A 24027-nucleotide genomic window follows, 5' to 3' on the forward strand; every position below is an offset into this window, starting at 1 on the left:
ACTCGGACCGACATGGGAGATTTATTTATTACCTCAATCTCTTTCCACATAGGTACCACCCTCTACCATTGCTGAACATAAGAATTTCTATTCCAACCATCCGGGAACATGCTAACCCTACAATTGGTAAGCTTTACTCAACCAATTTCATAAGCTTACGCAAATCTTAATTAGACCACAAACAAGGCAACTAAAGAGCATTTTTCTCTCTCTCTCTCTCCCTCTCTCTCTCTCTCTCTCTCTCTCTCTCTCTCTCTCTCCTTTTTACCTCCCCAAAATAAAAAGTATTATTCCTCCTTGGATTTGACTAATAATGCCATTAAACAATAACAATTGCATAATATAACTATAATTGACTGTAAAATATCATTGTAATTTAACCAGTATGACCAATTAATATACACAAAATGCATTGCTACTATGTGAATATGTGACACCTGACAAATGTCACAGGACTATTAACACTGTTTATGAACATGTCAACTATGGTCTCACCGTCAAATACTGACAACCTAATATGGGCTTTAATGTAATATCTATGAATGTTCCTCTACCATCACTCACCATGCACCCTTTCACTCATGTCACAAATATGCAGCCTTGAGAAAGACCTCATAGGTTGAAACACATGTCGGCACTAATGGAATAAAAGTATATCACATCGTTTGTACCACATGTAAAGTTGTAGCAAAGAATATGTTGGTCACAAGAGTGACAACCAAGGTGTGAATTACTGAAGGAAAAATAAATCAACAAATGTTGCAAACACCTAACGTATGTGGAAATTGATACTCATTGGATACTAAGGAACCACTGTCCAGCGCCTAATTTCAAATTATTGGATCTCAGTCACCCAGACCTTGGTCCTAAACTATGTAACAGTCTACCCAAGGAAATTAGAATCATGGATTCCCTGCTTAAGTTCCGAAAAGCTCTTAAAATATTCTTGTTTAAATGAAATTCTAGTAACTAGTGACTGGTCAGAGTGTCATTTCCGTACAGAATGTGTCTATGAATACAATTCTCACAATTCTCTTAGTAAAAACCATCTGTGCCATTACACAGTTTGGGCCATTTCAAGCACTTTATAAATTCATCAAAATCAGTCATAACTGACATCACGATGTAGCCTCACTTATACATCAAGTACATATCCAGCCATTCATGAAGCTACATGGACCTACACTAGTTTATTGCACATAGGCACAAAGCACATGCGCATGACTCACTTAGGCAGAGGACTGGCACACATACAAATCTCTATATTATATCTTTCACCAAAGCTGAAACCGCAAGATGCAACAGGATTATATAGCTTGCACATGCTTACACTGCTACTGACATGGAGACACCATAAGGGATGCTATAGCAGCTATAGGCCATCAGACCCAGCAACAGAGGAAGCAGTAACTTTGTCCTACGGCTGAGACCGCCGTTCTTGTGGCTGGAAGTTGTTGATAGGCTGAGCTTTAGTCTGCTTTTATCTGCATGGCTGCTAGAGGAGCCCAACCACACTGTACAAAGTAGTAGCAGGGGAGGTCGCTGGGTTCTTTCGGCAAGAGACCGTCTCGTCCCGCTGCATGCCCGAGGAGCTGTGTGGTAACCAGCGTAAACAGACGTTCACGCTGAAAAACATGAAGAGGTGGACAGGCACCATCTTTGAAAAATGTAAGCCCGCTTCCCGTGGGACACCCATCAGACCAGACCGCAGGGTGGCAGGTTGTGGCAGATGTGGTGCCCGAGAGACCTCAGCAGATCACGGAATATAACTATAGACTTAGCTATACGACAAATGTGGGGAAAATAGATCTGTTCAGGGATGGTGTAAGGATACCTGTTTGTTGGGCCATTGGTTTGGGCAGTATGCTTTGGCAGTCAGCTTAGCTTGCGGAAGAAGAAAACTTTGGAAAAAATAAATATGGGATGGTTTACCTGGATATATTTTTTTGCAGAAAAGGCAACCTTATATTACGGAAGGTGGTTTCCTAGGTTTCTCTCTGAGATGTAATCCTGTAAGGCGATGCTACAGAAGAGGGACCACAATATTGGTTGGGATACCCTATTAGAAGAGGCAGGAAGACAGCTCTGTATGTTATGTTGCGTCTTGTTGTTGTGTTGCAGTAATTCTTCCTCCATGGTAGTGGTGACATCACCGTTGAGGTGATGTAATAGGATTTGGAATATGCGAAACGTAAGGAAATTCGGTAGACAGTTTTTTTGATCTAGGTGAGAACTATTGTTGTGCCAGTGGGGCAGAGCGTGAGGGACACGCAAGTGGAGTTGTAAGTTAACCCTTCAGGGCAGAAAGCCGCAAAGGGGCAATGCGCGGAGCATGGGTGTGTTTATGGTGTTGATCCGGAGAGGCTGAGAAAAAAAAAAAAGATATGTCATCTTGTAATGAATTAAAACTGGATGTGTCGAAAACCTTGAGTTGATGTAAAGAAACTATTTGACAAAGTATTGGTTTAAGGGACCATAATGAGAGATACGCCTCTCCAACAATTATGCCAGTCCCTTCCGCTATATCAAGACAAAATATGCAAGTATAGTGCTGAATTGACTCGAGACACAGAAGGCAAGTTGGCGAAGCCATGGCTCAAATATGGAAGTTTTTCCAAATGTGTACAGCAACAAATTGTGACATATCTGCAGGCAGCATATAAGGGGAGTACATTAAGCAACTCATTAGCCATATTGGAATTGTGGAGGATGTTTCAGGATGGGGATCGAGCTCAGTGACATCGTATGCTGAGCCAACGGGGCGCTGAGGGCTAACAGCCCTCTGCTCCTCTCCCGTCCTCCTTCTCCTCAAGCAATAAGCGCAGATACAGCAACAGAGAGCAAGGGCCTTTCGGGCACAAGCAAATGTGCCCGAAAGCACAACACCACCATCAGCCTACACGCGGCATGACCCACTCCAAGATGGCGGCTCCTTGTTTCGGATCGGCAGCCACAGCCTGAAGCTGGACTGCCTACCGTCGCCCCATTGGCTGAGGCTCCCTTCTTGGCCAGCAACCCGCGACCGGAGGCGTGAGCCGGCCCACCTCCAGGAGGGCCCTCAACAGCAAGGCCAGTGCCTGTCCAAGCCTGTCCTGGCCTTCCTAGCCTTCCGCCAGAACCCCTGCCAAAGTAAGGCCCCACTCCCAGCGACACAAACCAAAGGTACTGTACGCTACCACGTGCTGATTCACCCATGAGCCAAACAACAGTATTCCTGATGCACTCGCATTACTGACATTTACCCTGGCCGTAATCGCACTGCATAGCCTACTAACTTAAAAACTGGACTTAGCATGATGTGTTTGCACTGGATATGCCTAGCATTCCAATCTAGCTGCGCTGCATTTCTGCACTGTTTATTGTGTGATACCTGACACTTGAATCTAGCTGCGTTGCATTGTTGCACTGTTATTGTGTTGTACCTGACATTCGAATCTAGCTGTGCTGCATTTCTGCACTGTTTATTGTGTTGTACCTGACATTCAAATCTAGCTGTGCTGCATTTTTGCACTGATTATTGTGCGATACCTGACACTTGAATCTAGCTGCACTCCATTTTTGCACTGTTGTACCTTGAGGTGCTCAACATTCAAACCTAGCTGTGCCGCATTCTGCTCTGTTTTACTAGCTGCTATTTGCTATTTCACCCTATTGCTAGAATTTGAATCTAGGTAGGCTGCACTAGCTGCTACTATCTACCTACACACTGGATCTTACCCATTATATGACCTCCAAATCTAGTCAACAAAATGTTCCTCCCAGGAATTTACTCAATACTGTTGAGGATTATTCTCCACTTTATCACATCTGCATGCCCGCCTAGCTTTGCCTTCAGCACGATCAGCCTAGGCATCACCTCACCCCTCCTCATAGAGCCGAGCACCACAATCATGCTTCCCCAATTCTCTCCTCCATGCCTACCAGACTACAGTCCAGACTTCCCAAACTACATGAGCCCCGAGCCAGGGACTCTACCCAATCCAAACTAACCAACCGAACTACCATTAGTACCTGCGCTAACCTCACGTTAAAAAAACTCAAACCCATCCACTTAATACTACGACAACCAAAAACAAAGCGCATAAGACTGCGACCACCCCTACCCCTACCATAACCACCGCCACCCCCCATAAAAGGTGCCCTCATTAACGCACGCTCCATAATTGCCCATGCCACGGACATCGCTGACCTCATCCTAGCAGAGGATCTAGATTTTTTAGCCATAACAGAGTCCTGGCTCCAAGCAGCCGCAGGCCCACCCCTTTCGCTAGCCATCCCCAACGACTACACCATCATCCGAGCGGATAGAAAGGAATCCAGAGGCGGAGGCCTGGCCATCATTGCCAAAACCCACCTTAACATCAGACTCGATTCCGCCACACACCTCCCTTCATGCGAATCACTTACAGCGAAGCTGCCCACGCTAACTCCCAAACGATATCCATTCACCTACTCTACAGACCACCCGGACCCCTGCAATCTTTCGAGGAGGACCTCAGTGCCACCCTCACCGACAACCTAAAAAACTCCTCACAATGCCTCCTCCTAGGAGATTTCAACCTAGGTTACAAAGACCCCAAAGACCACCAGGCCACCCTCATCAATAGCACTTTGTCTGAACTAGGCTTCACACAAAAAGTATCTGGCCCCACCCATAATAAAGGGAGAACCCTTGACTGGGTTGCAGACTACAACTGCGCCGCATTTATCACCAATAACTCTCCTCAATCCTGGTCTGACCATCATCTCCTCTCCTTCTCCCTCGAAGCCTCGAGCCCCACAACCAACATGGCGCTAGCCGCAGCCATTCCCACGAAAGGGAAGAAAAACATTACAGTGGAAAAACTGATCCCTCTTATCCTCCCGGCGCTCAACCAACTCCCTGCTTCCAACCCCTACGACCTCGTAGAAGGCTATAACAATACCATGTGCACAGCCTTAGATGCCATTGCGCCATTAAAACTAAGAAAATGCAAACCTAAAAAGCACCTCAACCAATGGTTCTCCAGCCACCTTAAAGCACTTCGATTGGAAAAACACAAATTGGAACAAGTCTGGAGACAGTCTCCCACAGACCACAATAAGTTACTGCTCAATAAAATAACGGCCAATTACAAAAAAAGAAATCATAGCGGCCAAACAAGAATCCTATAACCAGAGAATTGCACAATCCAATTCCAGTACCAAAGAGCTGTTCACAATTATCAAAGAATTGGAAACACCGGTGTTAATACCAGATACCTGTGTGAAGAATAAACAATGGTGCACTAGTGTCCAAAATGCACTAAACAACAAAGTCACAGGTCTTCAAACCAAAATTAAAAACAAGAAAGACTCCCTCACCACTCCAACTAACCCCACTAACACCCCCCAGAGCCCTCCACTCACATACCCTACACCCAACATCACTCGCTTCAGCTTCTCCAAAGTCTCTACTCTCGAAGTCGAAAAAATCATTCTCAGCCTTAAACCATCCAACTGTAAGGGCAACATCTGCCCCCCACAAATCATTAAAGTGCGGCAAGAGACCTCTCGCCATTCATCACCAGACTCATCAACGCATCATTCTCCTCAGGAACAGTCCCCAGCAACCTCAAAGAGTCTTGGGTCTTCCCCCTCCTTAAAAAACCTTCCCTTGACCCTTCCATCCCGACCAACTACAGACCCATTACCACCGTCCCATTCCTGCTCAAGATTCTAGACAAAACAGCATACCAACAAATCCAAAAACACCTTGAAATAAACCACCTCCTAGGTATGCGACAATCAGGCTTCATACCCCAACATGGGACTGAAACGCCCTCATTGATCTGAAAGCCCAAATAGACTCCCTTAGAGACAACGGGAAAATTGCACTACTACTCTTATTAGACCTCTCCGCGGCGTTTGATCTAGTTGACCACAAAATCCTATGCAATCATTTAGACTCAGCTGCCCACTTCTCCCAAGAAGCCATCGGCTGGATCGAGTCATTCCTCAGCAACAGATCCATGCGTGTCTTCTCCACCTCTGCCGCTGTCGACCCCATCCACATCACATGCGGAGTCCCACAGGGCTCCTGCGTCTCCCCTACTCTGTACAACGTGTTTACGAAGCCCCTTTTTGACGATCTAGATGGCCTGGGTATCACCTACACCAATTACGCCGATGATACACAGATTACAACCAGGATTTGGCCTTGGTGAACAAGGTGTACCTCATCATTCAGGCATGGATGGCTTCGCACAGTCTATGCCTGAATGATGACAAGACTGGACTCATCATCCTTGGTTCCACCTCAAATCTAACCAAACTAGACCACAACTACACCAACTTCATCATAGACGGGAACCCGAACAAGGTAGCTAAAGAAGTGAAAACTTTAGGAATATATCTCGACTTCTCCCTAACCTTCCACAAACAGGTTAGCTCTATGGCTTCCTCCAGGGCCTACACATGTAAGCTTATAAGAGCAGCCAAACCCTTCTTATCCACCCAGAGCTGCATTACACTAGCCAGAGCCTTAGTATTATCTAAACTGGACTACTGTAACGCCCTCTACGTAGGAGCCAGCAAGCAAATTACCAACAGAATTCAGACGCTACAAAACAATGCTCTCAGAGCAGCGCTTAACATTCCCAGAAGAGAACACATTTCCAGCATCAGGAAATCCCATAACTGGCTCAACACTTCAGACAAAATCCTGCTGAAAGTAGCATCACTAACTCACAAATGCCTGAACAACGCTGCCCCACGCTACCTGGTAGACAGAATATGCAAATACACCCCCAACAGACCTACCAGAACTTCCAACGCAAACCTGCTCATAGTTCCCAGGTTCAAACGCGCCAAAATGGGCGGCAACAGCTTCAAGGTGAAAGCACCCCAACACTGGAACGCCCTACCCCCATCCCTCAGGACACCCCAAACCTACACATACTTTAGACGTAACTATATCCAGTGGATAAAGAACAAGGATCTCTAATACTTCTAACCTCTAACACCACACTGCTGCAATCCTGTAATGTATGTTTATTTGTACATTTTATAAATATTTCTATTGTATTATAGCCTTCTTGAAAAACTGTACACATCTATTGTCACACTGTAATACTGCAATGTAATGTATAAGCAACCTGTAACCAAGCTTTGAATAACCATGCTGCTCATGCGCCCTCATAACTTCGGGTCTGGTGCGCAATACAAAATGATTAAACTAAACTAAACCAAGGGATTCTACCCCATTAAAGAATTAAGACCAGTGGCAGGATACGCAAATCCCCCTTTTGCGCCACCAGTGTATGGCAGCAAGGACGCACCTGATAGCGCGACACAAGCGAGTAAGACGGCACAAGACAATAGCATTGAACGCAAGGAGTGCAGGGAGATGCGAGCAAAACTACAGGAGAATGATACAGGAAAGTAAGGGCTTTCTATAGGCCAGGAGTTAGTAACACCAACCAAATGGATAGGTGTACAGATATTACTCAAATTGTATGGGAAGCCAGCAAGTGAAACAGGGGACGTGGATAAGGGAATAGCGCCTAGTAAAGGCAAGGAGGACGAAGCAAATGAATTGGCAGAGATAATGGAGGAAGTACATAGGAGACAGAGGGAGGAAAGGAAGGAACAGGAGATGTAACTAAAGGAAAGAGAACAAGCAGAAGAGTGAGAAAGGGAAGAGAAAGAGTGAAGGAAACAGAGGGAGCTAGAAGACATAGCAAGGAAAAAGGTAGAAGTACAGTTACAAAAAGAGAAAAGGAGGTTAGAGGTTGAGCGGATCGTTAAAAAAAACCAACCCAAGCAAGAGGAAAAGCATAGAAACGAAAGAAACAGAGACGAGAGTAGGCACTCTACTAAGGTAGTGGGGAATAAGACGGATCTGACACATTTAAAAGATGACGATGGGGAGGGTATACGGAGAAGTGTAAGGGAGCGATATAGGAGCAGGAGGAGCAGGACGGCTGCCTCACAAACAGACAGAAGCGCTGAACTCTTGGTGGAGTGGGAACGTGAGGTTACAGACCGAACTAAAGGGAAATCATGGGACAACATAATTGTAAGGGAGACAGCGACAGTAGCATAAGAACCATGGGGTCAGACGAAGACTCACAGAGGAGTGGGCATGATGAGGAGGGAAAACACTTTTGCCCCTCCAGAGGAGCAAGCCTAGACCGAGGCACAGCATGGGGAGACGAGGAAGGCTTGGGCAGAGAAGGGGGAGACCTCAAAGGACAATTGCTGGATTCCAGGGAGGGACAGCGAGACGTGGACAATGTCACTCTGTGTGCACATAGGCTTAGGGCCCGACTGCAACAGAGAAGCACAGGGATGGCCAGGGTGTTCGCCGCCATTAAAGCTCTGGGAGGACATGATGGAGAAGGGAGTCTGACATAATTACCACTATTGGAGAGTGGAGGTAGGCGACTCCAATATATATTATGGCAACTAATAGACAAAGACAATTTAAGATGCAAGCTCCCTTTGTTGATGGCAGGAGCGGGCAAGTGGATCTATGAGTTAGAGATGCTGACAGCAGGAACAACATTAGCAGTAGGGGACATGAAAAGGCTCTCTCAGCCATTCTTGGGGAGGTAGCTGACGACATATGGAAAAGAGCAGGGTATCCCGGTGTGACAGCACAGAACATGGCACATGATCGTGCAACGTTCAATTAGAGTACAGTACCCAGATACGTTAGACATAAGCATGATTATAGCACGTAAAATGTGTGACAACGAATACCCGCTTCAATATATTCAACAGGTTCAAGAGAAATGGTGCCTTGAGACGAGGGATCCATGGGACAAAACAGCGGGGTTATGTTATCATATATTATCTCAAGACCTAGTGCAGAAACAGCTCACAAACCCAGTGGGGTTGGAGGCTAAACTATGGTCAGAAATTCAACTAACTATAGTGCACTATTGCAGACTAATACAAGAGAATGCAAGAGAAAATCAGGAAGAGAAGAAGCATAAGGAAGCAAAGTTAGTGCAGAAATAATGATCCAAATATGCAATGGAAGGGACAGTGTTAACGAGCGGCGAAGAGTGGTTCTCAGCACAGAACAGTGGTTCTCTGTGCAGAACAGGCCACAGATGGTGCACGGAAAAGTAGGGATATCCCGATTTGCTATTGTGGATTTATGGGGGACAATAAACAGTATCAAACATAGGAAAGGAAAAATCCACATGTATACACTAAGTTATTTGGACGTGCTAATCATAAGTATTTAGAGGAGACCAATAGAAATGCTCAAAAGTTGAGTCATAAAGAGAGAGGGAGAATAAAGGAAATGAAGATATGTCTTCAAAATTATGAGAATTTATTTTCAACATGAAGATTACTTCAAACATTTGTGGATTTGTAAAAAAGAAAAAAATAATTAGAGTAAATGTTAAAAGTAAAAACATTTTTGGACAAAATCCACATTAGGGAAATTACATAAACTGGTGAGTGTGGTAAGAGCAATATAGAAATAAATCAAAACACAATTAGATATTTTTGTCTATCCCTGGCATGTACCAACAGTTCCCCCCGTAGGTTAGGATTGAGTCCTATAGATGGTTACATAGAAGGGTAAATGAAAATGTGTGCATATGATCAAGTTCTGATCATATCTGATTGTACAAAACTTTGCCAAATCTGCCAACGTGTTTGCCTGTGTTGCAAAGCAGTCGAAAGAGAGCTTCCTGAATTGGTTAACCACAGTATAGTAAACAGAAAAAACAAAAAGGGATTGGTGTGGTTAAATAAAGCTCCGTAGCACGTTTCGGCTGGCCGGGATTGGCGGCATCAAGAGGTTACAGCCTTCTTCGGGGCAAGAACTGGGTCCTTAGTCTCCCTGAATTAATGACCAGTGGTATTTTTGAGTTGTATTCTTAGTATTGGAATCTCAGACTTCCTGTGGTATGGCCGTGCTGAGCACTGTTCTTATTTTGAACATAGGTTGCAGTAGTTTCTGGAGTTGACTGCTGAAAGCAGTGCCTGTGGGATATGACTTGTCCCAGATAAAAAATCGTGGCAGGTGGTGTTTTCAACTGCCTCTGGGAGACCCGCTGTTTAGTACTCAAGGAATGACTTGTTCATGGCTGCTGGCCGGAGGTAATGCATAAAGCGTGGGAACTGCGGTATGATTGATGCAGCTCTGTCGAAATTCACCCAAGGGCAAGATCTCATGTACGGCATCTTCATGATAACCTCTGGTTGGTCCCGTCCATAATGCCAGGAGTTGTAATGCTCTTCTTCAGCCGACACTGCAGCGCGTGGGTGTAGGCAATAGTTCAGCATTCCAGGGGTACGGCGGGGGTAGATGCCAGTTGGCAGTGGCTGCGTAGCACAGGTGGTTAAAAATAAAGCGACGTGGCTGGAAACATTGGCAGGGGTTTGTGGCGTTGGCGTTTGGATGACCCTGGACAGGTCCAGGACAGGTGCCTTCGATGAGAGTGAGAGAACAGGCCACAGATGGCAGGGGGAGGTTTTACAGGATGAGGAGACATAAACCACTGGAAAAGTGGACCAGGAGGGATGTCTCAGGGAAGAGGGTTCGGACAGCTAGTGCACCAGAACACAGGAGGGTTTCAAGGGGGACCACAAAGGGCAATGGGCGGTCCTATAGTATGTTTGTTCTCTAGATGGCCAGGACACATAGCCCGCGTGTGTAGGGATAGGGGATCGATATACCAAATGGGGGAATGCAACAACAACCCATGCATCAGACTGAGCAGGACAGACCACACACTCAAGACTACGTGTCAGCGCAAACATATGCACCCCAACCGATGCACATGCAAGACATGCACACACACGCCGATGCACGACAGCAGCTACATGCCCAGGACATGCAACCACAACAATATCAGCCTATGAATTGCACTCACTGAAGCAAGCACCAACCCAGCAGAACACCATAGCAACTACACACACAGACTCCACAATGCAGATGCAAACTTCTGTGCGGGAACTGGGAAGTGACCATCATAGGCGGCGCCCGTTCATAGGGGTGGGGATGTCACTATACCCACAATAGGACAACCCACAGACCGACCTGATGTGTTTGATCCTATCCATTACACCTAATCCGGCAGAGGAACCACGGATAGGGGTGATCATTGGTGACAAGACATTTTACTTTCTGTTAAATACAGGGGCGACTAGATACTGTACCAGGGAGCGAAGGTACCCAATGTCAGGCATTGCCATGAATGCGCAGGGATTCTCTGCGGAGTCAGATTTGGTTCCTTTAACTGACGAATTATCACTTTCTGTTGGAGAGCACGACATGACCATGAGTAGACTGAACATGACCATTTCATTCACCAACAAAGGGATAGTGTTCTCAGCCCTAGGAATTCATTACATGACCGGGAGGGAACTCATACAAGTTTATTGTGTGCGGACGGTACTGAGGGGGTGCCAGTGGACCTCAAACTGTTTTCATATGAGGCAGAAGTATTTATCGCAAGGCTTCCAGGGATACGGGGGAGACTATTATGGATACCCAACAAATTCGTATTTAGACCAGAGATCCCCTTGGACGAGAAGGATGGGAAGGTGATCCCAATAGAACTCGGGGCTGCCATAGTGAGAGATGAGGCAATAATAGTACATGGGACAGATGACACAGAGAGATCGTGGAGGACAGTTATTGCAGTAGGGGAAGGATAAAGACTGACTGACATGACAGATGAGGAACTTATCCAAGACGATCGATCAAACAACGAAGTAGTATTCGATATGAGTATAACACATTGGGTTGGAATACATTATAGAGAAGTGCCACAGAGGATGGCAATATTGTGGAAGCAGCCTCCACCATTCCTCGAAAAAGACCTAAGGCGGGTACCCAGTGTCTTGTGGAGCACTAGTCCTTATGAAATGGGTTTTTTAAAAGGAATTGGAGCAGTTAAATAAAGCTCAAACCACGAGCTATCCTACCAAGGGCAAGCCAGTATCCCATATCAAGGGAAGCAGATGAGGGCCTTTATGAAACAATTGCTGCATTCCATCAGAATTGCAGTGCAACACGGCTGTGTACCCTGTGAAAAAGGTGACGAGGTGGTTCTTGCCGTTTTATCCAGGGTTTGCACCCTCTGAACCAGATAGTAGAGGCAGAATTCCCATTAGTTCCAAATCCTGCAACGATTCTGTGCAGCATCCTGATGGAAGCCACACACTTCACAGTAATAGATTTGAAGAAGGCCTTCTTTTCTATACCACTCCATGAAGAGTCACAAGACCTCACTTCCTTTCTAAATAGAAAATGGAAGTGGAAACACACAAGATTATCTCAGGGGTACTGTGAGTCACCATCTATCTTTAAAAGGGTCTTTCAAATGGATCTGGGCAACCTACAGATACAGAGCACTGTCATACAGTACATAAATGACATTTTGATTTGCAGTAAGACAGAAGGCCAGTGTCGAAATGACTCAGTTTGTCTATTGACAGAACTAGCAGAGAAGGAAACAAGGTGGACATATCAAAATTGTACCATTGTCCAAATGAAGTGCTATACATAGGGTAGTTGATGTCCCTGGACGGATGAAAGTATGAACAGTGACTACAGAAGGGCAGAGGCAATCCGCAGAATGCCGACACCTAAGACAGTAAGGGAGATGCAGCGGTTTCTAGGCCTCTGTAATTATTACAGAGCATGGGTATTTGACAATAGTACATATACAAGACCTTTGTTGAGCGGGCTCAAGGAAGCACAGAAAGGGAATGGTAAGCTGTCATGGACACACAAAATGACTGATGCCTTTGAAGAGCTGAAGAATGCAATATACACGACTCCAGTGTTAGGAATTTCAGACTATCATGACAAATTCTTCCTATTCTCACACTCCAATGAAGTAGTGATGACTGCAGTACTCACACAGAAGATTACCTTAGGACACAAACCCTTAGCTTATTATAGCAGACGTTTAGACCCAGTAACGAAGGGACATTACCCGTGTGAGCAAGCTTTGGCTGTTGCTGCATTTGCGGTAGAAAAGTAATCAAATATCAATATGTGGTGCAGTACTGCTTAATGTGGAGCACACTCTCTTCGCCATTCTCGAAAAGCCGAAGAGCACATATACTACACAAAGAGCCTCTGGATATGAGGTGATTATCTTGAATCCAGCAATCAAGATAGCAAGATTTCGGATTGTAAATCCAGCGATATTTGTAGCAGAACCAGTGGAGGAAGGAGACTATGTACACGACTGCACTACATATATGGAACAGTATGTTGACATTCCCAAGGTGGGGGAGAAGCCTCTTGAGGGGGGGAAAGTACTTTATATTGATGGGTCATCAAAAATAGACCAGACAATGGGGGAAAGACATACAGGGACAGCAGTGGTGACATTAGAAACCAACAGTACAGCAGAAATTATAGTAAGCGCGGGATTGTCTTCACATTTTTCAGCACAGGCTGCAGAATTAGTAGCACTCATAATGGCATTAGAAGCATGCAAGGGCCAGGAAACCAGAGTGTATTCAACTCATCATATGTGACGTCTACAGTATACTCTGGACTGTTATGATGCCTGAGGAGGGGCTTCCGACATGCTGACTACACACCAGTGCATCACGTGCCCCTATTGGGTAGACTGATAGTGGCACTTCAGTTCCCAGTGGTCACCCACACAATGGGGGAGGACCCAGTCTCCTAGGGCAACGCAGAAGCAGACACATTAGCAAAGCGTGCAGCATATTTTTTTCAGAAATCACAAACTTTGATACACCATTGAACGCACACATTTGTGTGTGCAACATGAATTTAAAGGAAGGATACAACACAGTAGCAGCTACACAAATAATGTTACTTCAAGGGAGAGCTCTGTCAGAAAAACAGTTATGGATGAGAAGGGGATCTTCAACCTCTCCCATTGATGCCTTATGGTGACAGGAAAGCATGGGCAAACTCGTACACCCAATAGCATTATTGCAGACTGCACTCACGCTATTTCATTACTCTACTCACGTGAGTAAGGAGGTGCTTGCTGCACACACAGGGGAATAATGGTTCGGTCCAAATATGGCGGAGCATATAGCCGCATTTACAGAGAACTGTGCTGATTGAGCGAATAAGTCCCTCTAGGATCTAAGGGTGTGCTGCCCACACCGATGGCTAGATAGCCTAAGCCTTTTTTCTTGCTTACTAACAGTGACATCTTAGAATGTACAAGGTTACCATTCTATCAAATAAAACTTGGATCAATAGTAAGGGGAAGTCTCCTTTTAATCCCTACTGAGGGAGGCTACTGTTCACTGTCAAAAAGGAACTGCTGGCTTTTGATGTTGAACAGTCGTTGATCAACTTAGCCACCAAACCCTCTGCAGAAGATGATATAGCCTGTTTACTGTTAGCCTCAGAAGGCAATAATGATCTAACAGCTTATCCCTATAATCGCATAGCTGCAATTTATATACGCATTACATTCATTCTGCGGAAATGCTCTTTATAGCAGCAAGTGCATTAGCCTGGTCACTGCCCAATGCAGATTATGTGGAGACTTATCTAGGGAAAACTTAAAGCATATATTGCTGAATTGTGAAGCACTGGATATCTGGGGAAGAAATCCACTTTTAGCAATTGTAGCTGATCTGCAAAGTGACATGAACATAGTATGGCAAATGTACATGGAGGGAGATGATGTCTGTTTCATATACCACCTGACAAATTGTTGAGACAATGTGGTCGATTCCCTCCTAATGCTTATTATGCCCTGGGCTCGGGCGGCACACACGTGGTCTGTGACACGCGGGAGACGTGTCACAGGTCTAATAAAAGGGCCCAGTGGTTTCCCGCTCACCAGTTAATCACCACTGCAACTCCCGGTGTCAGTGCCTCATTTATGTGCGACGCCAGCACTGCTTGCGAAGCAGTGGGCCTGCGCATCATGGCCCACTACCACCGGGGCTCAGGACCACCGGGCTCCACAACATATGGTTTCCAGGATGGGATGCGGCCCCCCTGCTGGTCCTTAAGACGATGGGACATAGCATATCCCTGCCACATGTGCAGTGTGCCAAAGTTGGTCAACGGTGTTGGTGAAGCTGTGGCTGGCCGGGCACCAAAGGCCAGAGTGGTGGCCACAACAAGGGGTGCGGCCTCTTCAAAGGCCCGCCATGAACAAGGCCAGAATGGTGGCCACAACAAGGGGTGCTGCCTCCCCACAGCCCCGCCATGAACAAGGCCAGAATGGTGGCCACAACAAGGTGTGCGGCCTCCCCACAGCCCCGCCATGGACATGGCCAGAATGGTGGCCACAACAAGGGGAGCGGCCTCCCCACAGCCCCGCCATGAGCAAGGCCAGAATGTTGGTCACAACAAGGGGTGCGGCCTCCCCACAGCCCCACCATGAACAAGGCCAGAATGGTGGCCACAACAAGGGGTGCGGCCTCCCCACAGCCCCGCCATGAACAAGGCCAGAATGGTGGCCACAACAAGGTTGCAGCCTCCCCACAGCCCTCCATGAACAAGGCCAGAATGGTGGCCACAACAAGGGGTGCAGCCTCCCCACAGCCCTGCCATGAACATGGCCAGAACGGGGACCAAAACAAGGGGCGCGGGCTCCCCAAAGCCCCCAACAGGTATCAGACCTGCTGGCCTCCCTGGTGCACTAAAGGTCTGATGGCCTCCCTGGCATTCAAAGGAAAAAGAAAGAAAGGAACACTCAATACTCCAGCCTGGCGGAATGCGTCATGGAACGCTCTGGACCCTGCTGACAGGGGTGATGTTAGGTCTGAAGATCAGGGGCTAAGCTAATGTCGGGTTTGGTGGGACTCGGGGCTAGATATAGCCTTTTGGTTGTACCCCCCCCCCGAGCATCTATCCGGGCCACAACCAAAAACCCCCTCAGCCCCCCTCCCCCTAGCAACGCCTCTGCCTGCCGACAAACACTCTTGCCTGGGGGAGCCCTGATAAGACTTGGCGGGAAATCCGCTCTTATGACCCGGCAACCTGGGGGTGCTGCCATCAAGAAACCTTTAGGGGGCTGCCTTCTGTGTGAACTCGACGCAGCAATGAACACTTGATCACTTCCGAACCCCCATCGAGCCCCACAGAACCTGTGTGACCGAGCGGAATGGCGGGCGAACGCGCCAGCGAAGGTGGCATGGCAGGCGCCGCCCCTTAGTGGGGGTTGCCCAGCCGACCTCCTCCCCCCACTCCTCATTCGGGTCAAAGGGGGCAGGGATGGGGAGGGAACACGAGAACCAGCCCCCGGAAGCGGACGAGAGCCCGCGAAACGTGGGGGGCGGGGCAGGAAGCCGAGGGAGGGACCGGCCCCATAATGGGACGGGTTACAAGTACCAGCACATTCTCCCTCGGTTTCCTGCCTCGCCTGTTCGTGGATTCCGGATTTCGTTTGTTCGTGGATTCCGGATTTACGGGAGATAGGATCAGAATTGCTTCGAGATCCAGGTGCGATCGTTCCAGAGAGGCGGAGAAGTTTCCAGAGTTCGAGTCACTGAAGCCTCTTGTTCCAGAAGGAGTATCCATTCCAATTGGAAGTGTTCGGGTCCTTGGAGAGTGGCAGTAAAAGGTACGGGCTGGGTTTGCATGAGTCACGTTCGGGGGGAGCGGGGTAGTGCGGCAGGCTTTTATGGGTCGCCGGGCGGTTAGATGTTGGCGCTGGGTCGAATGTTAAGGGCGGAATGGCACAAGGTCCATAGGGAACAGCCGCGGGGGAAAGCGCTAAGAAGGAAGATGCGTCACAGGTCCATGCCACGGGGAGGAACGGCAGTAATACTCACCAGTTGGGCTGCTGCGTGATGTTGGCAATGGGAGCATGGGCAGGCGGGACCAAAGGTGTTTGGGGGTGCGGGGTTGTGCAGGGACTCCAGGACGGGGTGGCGGCGATGGGACATACAGTGAATGGCGTGGGGAGATTTAGATCGGAGTTGCGGGGAGAAGGCAGGCAAACGCGCCTAACGGTAGATAGAATGGCACGCACATGGGAACAAGATTATGCGGTGGGGATGTCAACCCCACTTCAAGGCAAACAAGCAGGGCGTGCATAGGAAGGGAGGGGGGTATTTTGGTCAGGGAGGCATTGAGGCGCCGGACACAGGCGGGTAACATTGGGGCGCGGGTAAGGGTCGAAGGGCCACGGGCCGCAAAGCATTCGGGGCATGGCAGTTCGCGCTCACTGGGTTGATTTATAACAAAGGCGGGTTGGACACTTGATGGTATGACTTGCTTGCTTTGAAAAACGTGTAAAGGTCAATGATAGGCTTGTCGGGGTTTAAGCGCGCTTGGCGTGTTCCTTTGTTTCCCGGGCAGTTCGCACGCAGCAGCGATTCTGCCATTTTTGGGGGGGGGTTATCTCGTTTTGCCATAAAGGGGGGGCATCAATCCTGCTGCCACAGGTTTGTTTTATCCGTTGTTTTATCTTGTTGAATTGTATAATCCATTCTGATAGTGTTGTTGCCCCGTTTTTAAGGGGACCAGTGTCTTGGCGCGAGGGCTGGGTGGACCATTCTGCCTCTACCACAAACGTTTGTTGGGCCCATTAGTTACGGTTCAATCCCGCACAGCGCAATTGGGGTGTTGTCTGTGGAGAGGGCTGGGTTTTTCAAACTGGTGCAGCTGCTGCGCGGTGCGCTTAGTTGGGCAGGCATCTTGCATGCAGAGTCCCTTAAGGCGAAGTGACACATGCACGGGCCGCGATTGTGGGGGGGAGCAGGCGGCGCACAAGGCCAGAGCCACCACGGCAACATTGATGTAGCCGAGCTGGGGGTGCTGTTGTCTGGCCGGCATGGCCAACCACGTGGCTGGTGACCACGTTGATGATGAGGGAGATTATTGCAATGGTGATTTGCAGGGGTGGTGGCCGTCCAGGTTGATGTCGTCTGGTGAAGCGTGTGGGGCATCGAGGCCAGAGTTTCGGGGGCACTTGGGGAATTTCGCCAGGGTGTCTCGTGCAGGTTTCGCAGTGGCCTTTGATTGGGCTCCGCAGTGTGGTGGTTCGCGATTTTGGGAACAGCGGGATGGGCCGCTATTTGTCAGCCAGTTGTTTGGCCTGTTGGTGCGTGGGTTGAACACGTGGGTCTGTTGTTGGGGGAAGGGCCCCACTGGCAACACACAGCGCTGGCGGGCATGTTGGGGTGGGATCACTGGTTTGTTGACGGCCTGGTTTTCCTTTGTGTCCGGGGCGGTCCCCAGGCGGCAGTGGTTCGCCATTTGGGGATCGGCAGGATGGGCAGAAATTTGTCGGGCAGCTGTTTGGGCCAAAGGTTGCGTGATACTTGTGGCGGGACCTCAGCCCTGCATGGGCATTGAATGGCAATGCATTTAGGCGGGCGAACGCACCAGCGAAGGTGGCATGGCGGGCGCTGCCCCTTAGTGGGGGTTGCCCAGCCGACCTCCTCCTCCCACTCCTCATACGGGGTTCCAGGAGGAAGGAGCATAAAGGGCAGGAAGAAATGCGCGGTCGGAGGTAAGTGTGGGGGAAGGAACAAGGCTGTTCTTTGTGGGGTAGCGCCCATATGGCCTTGTTTAACTCCCACCTTCTCGCTGCTTACCTCGCCTGGGGGTGGGGGTCGGAGTGCGGTAGAGGTGCGTTCTTGATAGTGGTAGTCAAATCATCAGAGGGAGAGGTGCGCGGGGGGTTTTCTGGGTATTAGTGGTTTGGAATTGTATGGCTGGACGGGTGGGGAATTTGGTGGGCATGGCATTTGCTGATAGCGTCGGGTCACGGTAACGGAGTTCAGAAGAGGGTACGATTGCGGGGAGAACACCGAATACGGCATTTGGGTTGCAGTGGGGCCACGGTTACCCAGGGTCGCGGCGGGCAAAGGGTGCGGGGCGTAAGGAGGTTGGAAGGGTCGGGCAATTTTGGGAAGCACAATGTGCCCCCTTTGTCCTCACATCTGCGCCGCCGTTCATCCTGGGGGCTCTGCTGGCGGGAGATTGGGAGGAGGCTCCAGTGTTACAGCAAGGGGGGCTGCGGTTCCTGTCGGTCAAGGAGTGTTCGGGTATTCGTGGGTGATGGGAGTACAACCAGAGGTGTGCCGGTATGCGGGGATCACCAGTTGCGGGATTGCCACCCCTCTGTAAGGATCCACACCGCATGGATGAGTAAAGGGAAGGGGGCTTGGCAAGCAGCATGAATGGGCCGTTGAAGGTGCACCGGTGAAAACTCGGGGGCGGGCAAGGGGAATCACAGCAAAAGAGGCCAAGCTTGAATCAGATACAGGGTATGGGGTGCGTAACTTCAACAGGTTTGGGCGGCCGTGTTTCGTTATAGGTGCGTGTTGCATCAGCCCGGTGGAGTTAGGGACAATGGGCTAGTTCAGTGAGTGGTGCCCAGCGGCCTCAGGAAGGTAGCCATTGCAGGGCACCCCAATTAGTAGGGTGGGGGAGCGCTGACCCAGTCCATTCTTGGCCTCGTGGCTAATGGCGGCCGCAAACAAGGGGCGAGGTGCAGGGGGGGATGGTGTGCGTGCAAGGATCTTTTAGGGATGCATCAGAAAAGTGGCATCATCCGTAGCATACGGGGGGTTGCAGAAGACAGTGCGGCTGGGTCATACGGGAAACGGTGTAGCAAACAGGGTCCTGCTAACTCGGGGCCACGCGCCCGTACATAAGGGTAGAAGACTGTCATGCGGGTGCTAGCGCTATGACGCTGGAGGTGCGATGAGACCTGCTCACGCATACACGTATAAATACGGGCATTTCGGCTTGTCCCCCCGCCCCCTTATCTTCAGTGAATAACATAACGAGGTGGGGGCAGGGGCGGGAGGGATGCATCACCAGGAGTAGAAGAGGGGATAAGAGAAGTGCAGGCAACACATGCTCTGTAAAGCGCCTAGGTTTTAAGGCCCTATACAACAACGCATCATATTATGGTTAACAGCGCTCCGAACAAAGAGCTGCGTTTCAGTTTTAGCAAGTACATTCTGCCCGGATCAATTAATCATTTAATGCTTTCGGCGTTCACTGCGGTATATATAGTTGTGCGTTGCCTGCAGCCCAACTCCGGGAGCATTCTTTCCTTCCTGTGGCAACTATGTTCTTCATGGCCAATAGCCAAATGTGAAATATTTCGGCAAATTGAGTGTCTCAGTGGGTTTTATACACGCTGTAAATGACAATTTCACAAGCCAGTGCTTTGTAATTACGTAAAGTTTCAAAACACCTAAGACCAACCTGGATCCATTCTGTTAAATCACACTGATTGGTATGCTGGTACTTATATACGTGCGTGCTGATGGAGAGAATGTAGCCAGATTCATTCCGTTACACCCTGCTATAACATTTTGTTTTAAAAAATGGTCATGTTGGGTAAGGTGGCGTACTTTCCAAGCCAGTTTGTTAAATTGGATTAAGTTAGTTCATGGTAAGAACGGGGATGAATGTGAGCAAGTGCAGAAATTACACAGTGGGCACACATCCGAGATGCACCCCTTAACCAGTGTGGTAAGGCTGAGCATCGAATTTAATCTTGTATTGCCTGGCATCTCGAAATTGCCTGTCCCTAACCCTTTCAAAAATTAGCAGCCCTTCTGAAAGATCTCCCTCTCATGGTATGACATTCAAAACAGCCTGACTCATGGTTTCACTAGTTATTGAGCTGCTTCCACTATATTAATGAGCATTGATCTATTCCACACCACAAGCACTTTAATCTTTTGATCTCTAATGACAACACTATTGGAAAACCATGTCACAGTTACAATCTTAGACTGTCTGGATACAGATACCTGCATGGTAGCTTCTAACCTACATCCACTATCCACGCTAGGGTATGTGTAGCTTTCTCCTTCCTACCAATCGGTCTCCTCTATCCATGCTTAAACATGTCTGCATTCTGTGAGACAGCAAACGTGAGTTCCGTGTCTAGTCTGGGCTACATGTAGCTGTTACATACAGCCCTGCATTAATACTCCAGGTCACATACCTTCCTGGATTCCATTATAAAAGGTCTCCCGAATCTATGCTAGAACAGATGTAAGCTCTTCGAGAAGGATAATGTGGGCCTTCAAAGGGTACGTGTTTATCATCCTGATTGGTGCACGAGTGAAGGGGGTAAGGGGACTTAAAGGGGGTAAACATCATTGCCGGAAGCTAGACCACACGGAGCACCACACATTTGTCTCGAGCCCCCTCACCCCAAGCAGAGAGTGCTGGGGAGTGGGGTTCTCTGTCTGTTGCAGCGGGGGGGCGAAGTGAGGTATAATATTAAAGGGTACAGAACTGGGCACCACAAATTGGGGTTGCAAGGGTCAGGGCACAGATAAGGTGTGTCCGTATGGCACACGCTGTTCGAATACACCAACAAATTAATTACTTATCACAAAGCAACGCTATCGCACGTGGAAGTGCGGTTCAATAGCTAATAAAACTACAAGTTAAGTATCAAAAGGTACTGCTGCTGCAGGCACAAAGTGCTGATCCAGGAAATATGGCACGATGCCAGCCAAAGTCGCCAGGGTATGGGTCGGGGGTCACTCCTTCGTGGTCAGGGCAGCTGCCAGAGCATGGACGGCGTTTTGGTACAGTAACTTGGGCCCCCGGAATACACAGATCAGTTGGAGCACCAAGGGAGGTTTTGGCATGCTAGAGCAAAACGAATACTAAGAGTGGAGTGCCCTGTGCAGGCTGGGGGGAACTCTCCGCCGCCGGCAGCCAGCAGAGAGTCTTGGAGGTGTCACAGGTCAATCCCTTTAGCGAAGCACTGGCAGACCCATAGGGCAATGATCAGCCAACAAGATTAGATTTACGGCGCCCCAGGAGTACTAGGCTCGGGGGAGGCCCTGGGAAAAAGGGGAGGGATGCAGGGGACTTGGGAGCCAATTCCAAGCCCAAAATTGCAGGGGGGGGGTAAACGAATAACAAACCCACAAACAAAACCATCAAGGGAAGTCGGTCGGGGGGGAGCAAGAGGAGAATACGGGGGGCTCAGGTAACAGTGACAAAATAACAGCAAGGGGAAGTCTTCACGGAAGGAGGGGGGCATGAGGGGAGGGAGGTGGGGGATCCAAGATAGGGCGGCAAGGGAATAGAGGGAACAGGGGGGAGGAAGCCAGCCCCAAGGAATAAGGGGGGGGCAAGGACCAAAAGCTGGGGGACAGGAGACGGGGTATGGAAGAATAGGGCTGGGAAGTCTGCCCCTGGGGGGAAATGGAGCTATGATAGGGAGGGGCAGAAATGCAGGGATGGGAGGTCTGGCGGGACCCGGAAAACGGGGTACCTGGTGAGTCGAGGAGCAAGCGAGGGAAGGAAGGAAGGAGAAGGGAGAGGGTACACGCTGGCAGGGGGCACCGGGCCAGACTCCACAGGGAGGCCTGGGGGGAGAGGGAAATGGGAGGATTTAGGGGCTCGGCAAGACGGAAGGGGGACCTGGGGGGCGGCATAGATAGGATAGGGCTTCCGGTACAAGCGGCACTTGGGGGACTGGGGGGGGACAGAGTAGAGTAGAAAGGACTCAAACTAGACGGGCATCGCAAAGCGATGACCATATAGGCAGGCAGAAAGTTGTGGGCCGGCACCGGAGGACGGTGTCGGCCTTAAATGTACGGATGTGGGATGTGTAGCGTTGGGGCACTTGTGTTGGTGCCGGTATAGGAACCTGAACACTAGCGAGGCACCGCGTGGCTGCCGGTTTTTACCTAGACCCAAAACCAGGACACGGTGCAAGTGTCAGGGGAAGGGGGGGCAGGGGATTCCCAACAAAGACCTAGAGCAAAAGGGGGGGCCTGGGGCAAAAAATGTCGGTCATGGGAAATCTACAAACGGCCAGGGGTAGAGAGGGGTGAATAGCAAGGGCCGGGCTCAACCTGAGGCGTCCACCGGACGAGGACGGTAAGGGAGAGGGGGGGAGGGCAAGGGATACCTAGGTAGCCGCACACAGAGTAGAATACCTGTGGTGGTGAATTACGGATCGTCTGTAAGATAACTCCAAGACATTATGCAAAATAAAGCTGCTGAGGCATTTCACTCTTCCAACTTTACAAGGTGTCTGTGTTGTTTCTTTTTCAACATGTAATGTATGACATATGCCGGTTTGCGTGGGGGTGGAGGAGAGAGGGGCCATGGGCCCAGGTCATGGAGGAGGGGGGAGGACGAGGCACTGGGGTGCCCACGCTATGGCTGGGGAACGCGCCAGCGAAGGTGGCATGGGGGCGCCGCCCTTAGTGGGGGTTGCCCAGCCGACCTCCTCATATGGGTCAAGGGGGGCAGGGATGGGGAGGGAACACGAGAACCCGCCCCCGGAAGCGGACGAGAGCCCGCGAAACGTGGGGGGCGGGGAAGGATGCCGAGGGAGGGACCGGCCCCATAAAGGGACAGGTTACAAGTACCAGCACATTCTCCCTCGGTTTCCTGCCTCGCCTGTTCGTGGATTCCGGATTTCGTTTAAAAAAACGAAATGTTTGTAATAATTTGTCTTTTGTTTTCCAGGTCGCCCTGCGGAGTTACATGGCGATCCCTTTAACGAACCACTGGCAGACCCATAGGGGAATGATCAGCCAACAAGATTAGATTTACGGCGCCCCAGGAGTACTAGGCTCGGGGGAGGCCCTGGGAAAAAGGGGAGGGATGCAGGGGACTTGGGAGCCAATTCCAAGCCCAAAATTGCGGGGGGGGGGGGGGAAACGAATAACAAACCCACAAACAAAACCATCAAGGGAACTCGGTCGGGGGGGAGCAAGAGGAGAATACGGGGGGCTCAGGTAACATTGACAAAATAACAGCAAGGGGAAGTCTTCACGGAAGGAGGGGGGCATGAGGGGAGGGAGGTGGGGGATGCAAGATAGGGCGGCAAGGGAATAGAGGGAACCGGGGGGAGGAAGCCAGCCCCAAGGAATAAGGGGGGGGGGGGGCAAGGACCAAAAGCTGGGGGACAGGAGACGGGGTATGGAAGAATAGGGCTGGGAAGTCTGCCCCTGGGGGGAAATGGAGCTAGGATAGGGAGGGGCAGAAACGGCAGGGAGGGGAGGTCTGGTGGGACCCGGAAAACGAGGTACCTGGTGAGTGGGGGAGCAAGCGAGGGAAGGAAGGAAGGAGAAGGGAGAGGGTACACGCTGGCAGGGGGGCACCGGGCC

This window comes from Ambystoma mexicanum, chromosome 10 (assembly GCF_040938575.1).
Source record: "Ambystoma mexicanum isolate Mex_15411 chromosome 10, UKY_AmexF1_1, whole genome shotgun sequence".
Classification (NCBI taxonomy): domain Eukaryota; kingdom Metazoa; phylum Chordata; class Amphibia; order Caudata; family Ambystomatidae; genus Ambystoma; species Ambystoma mexicanum.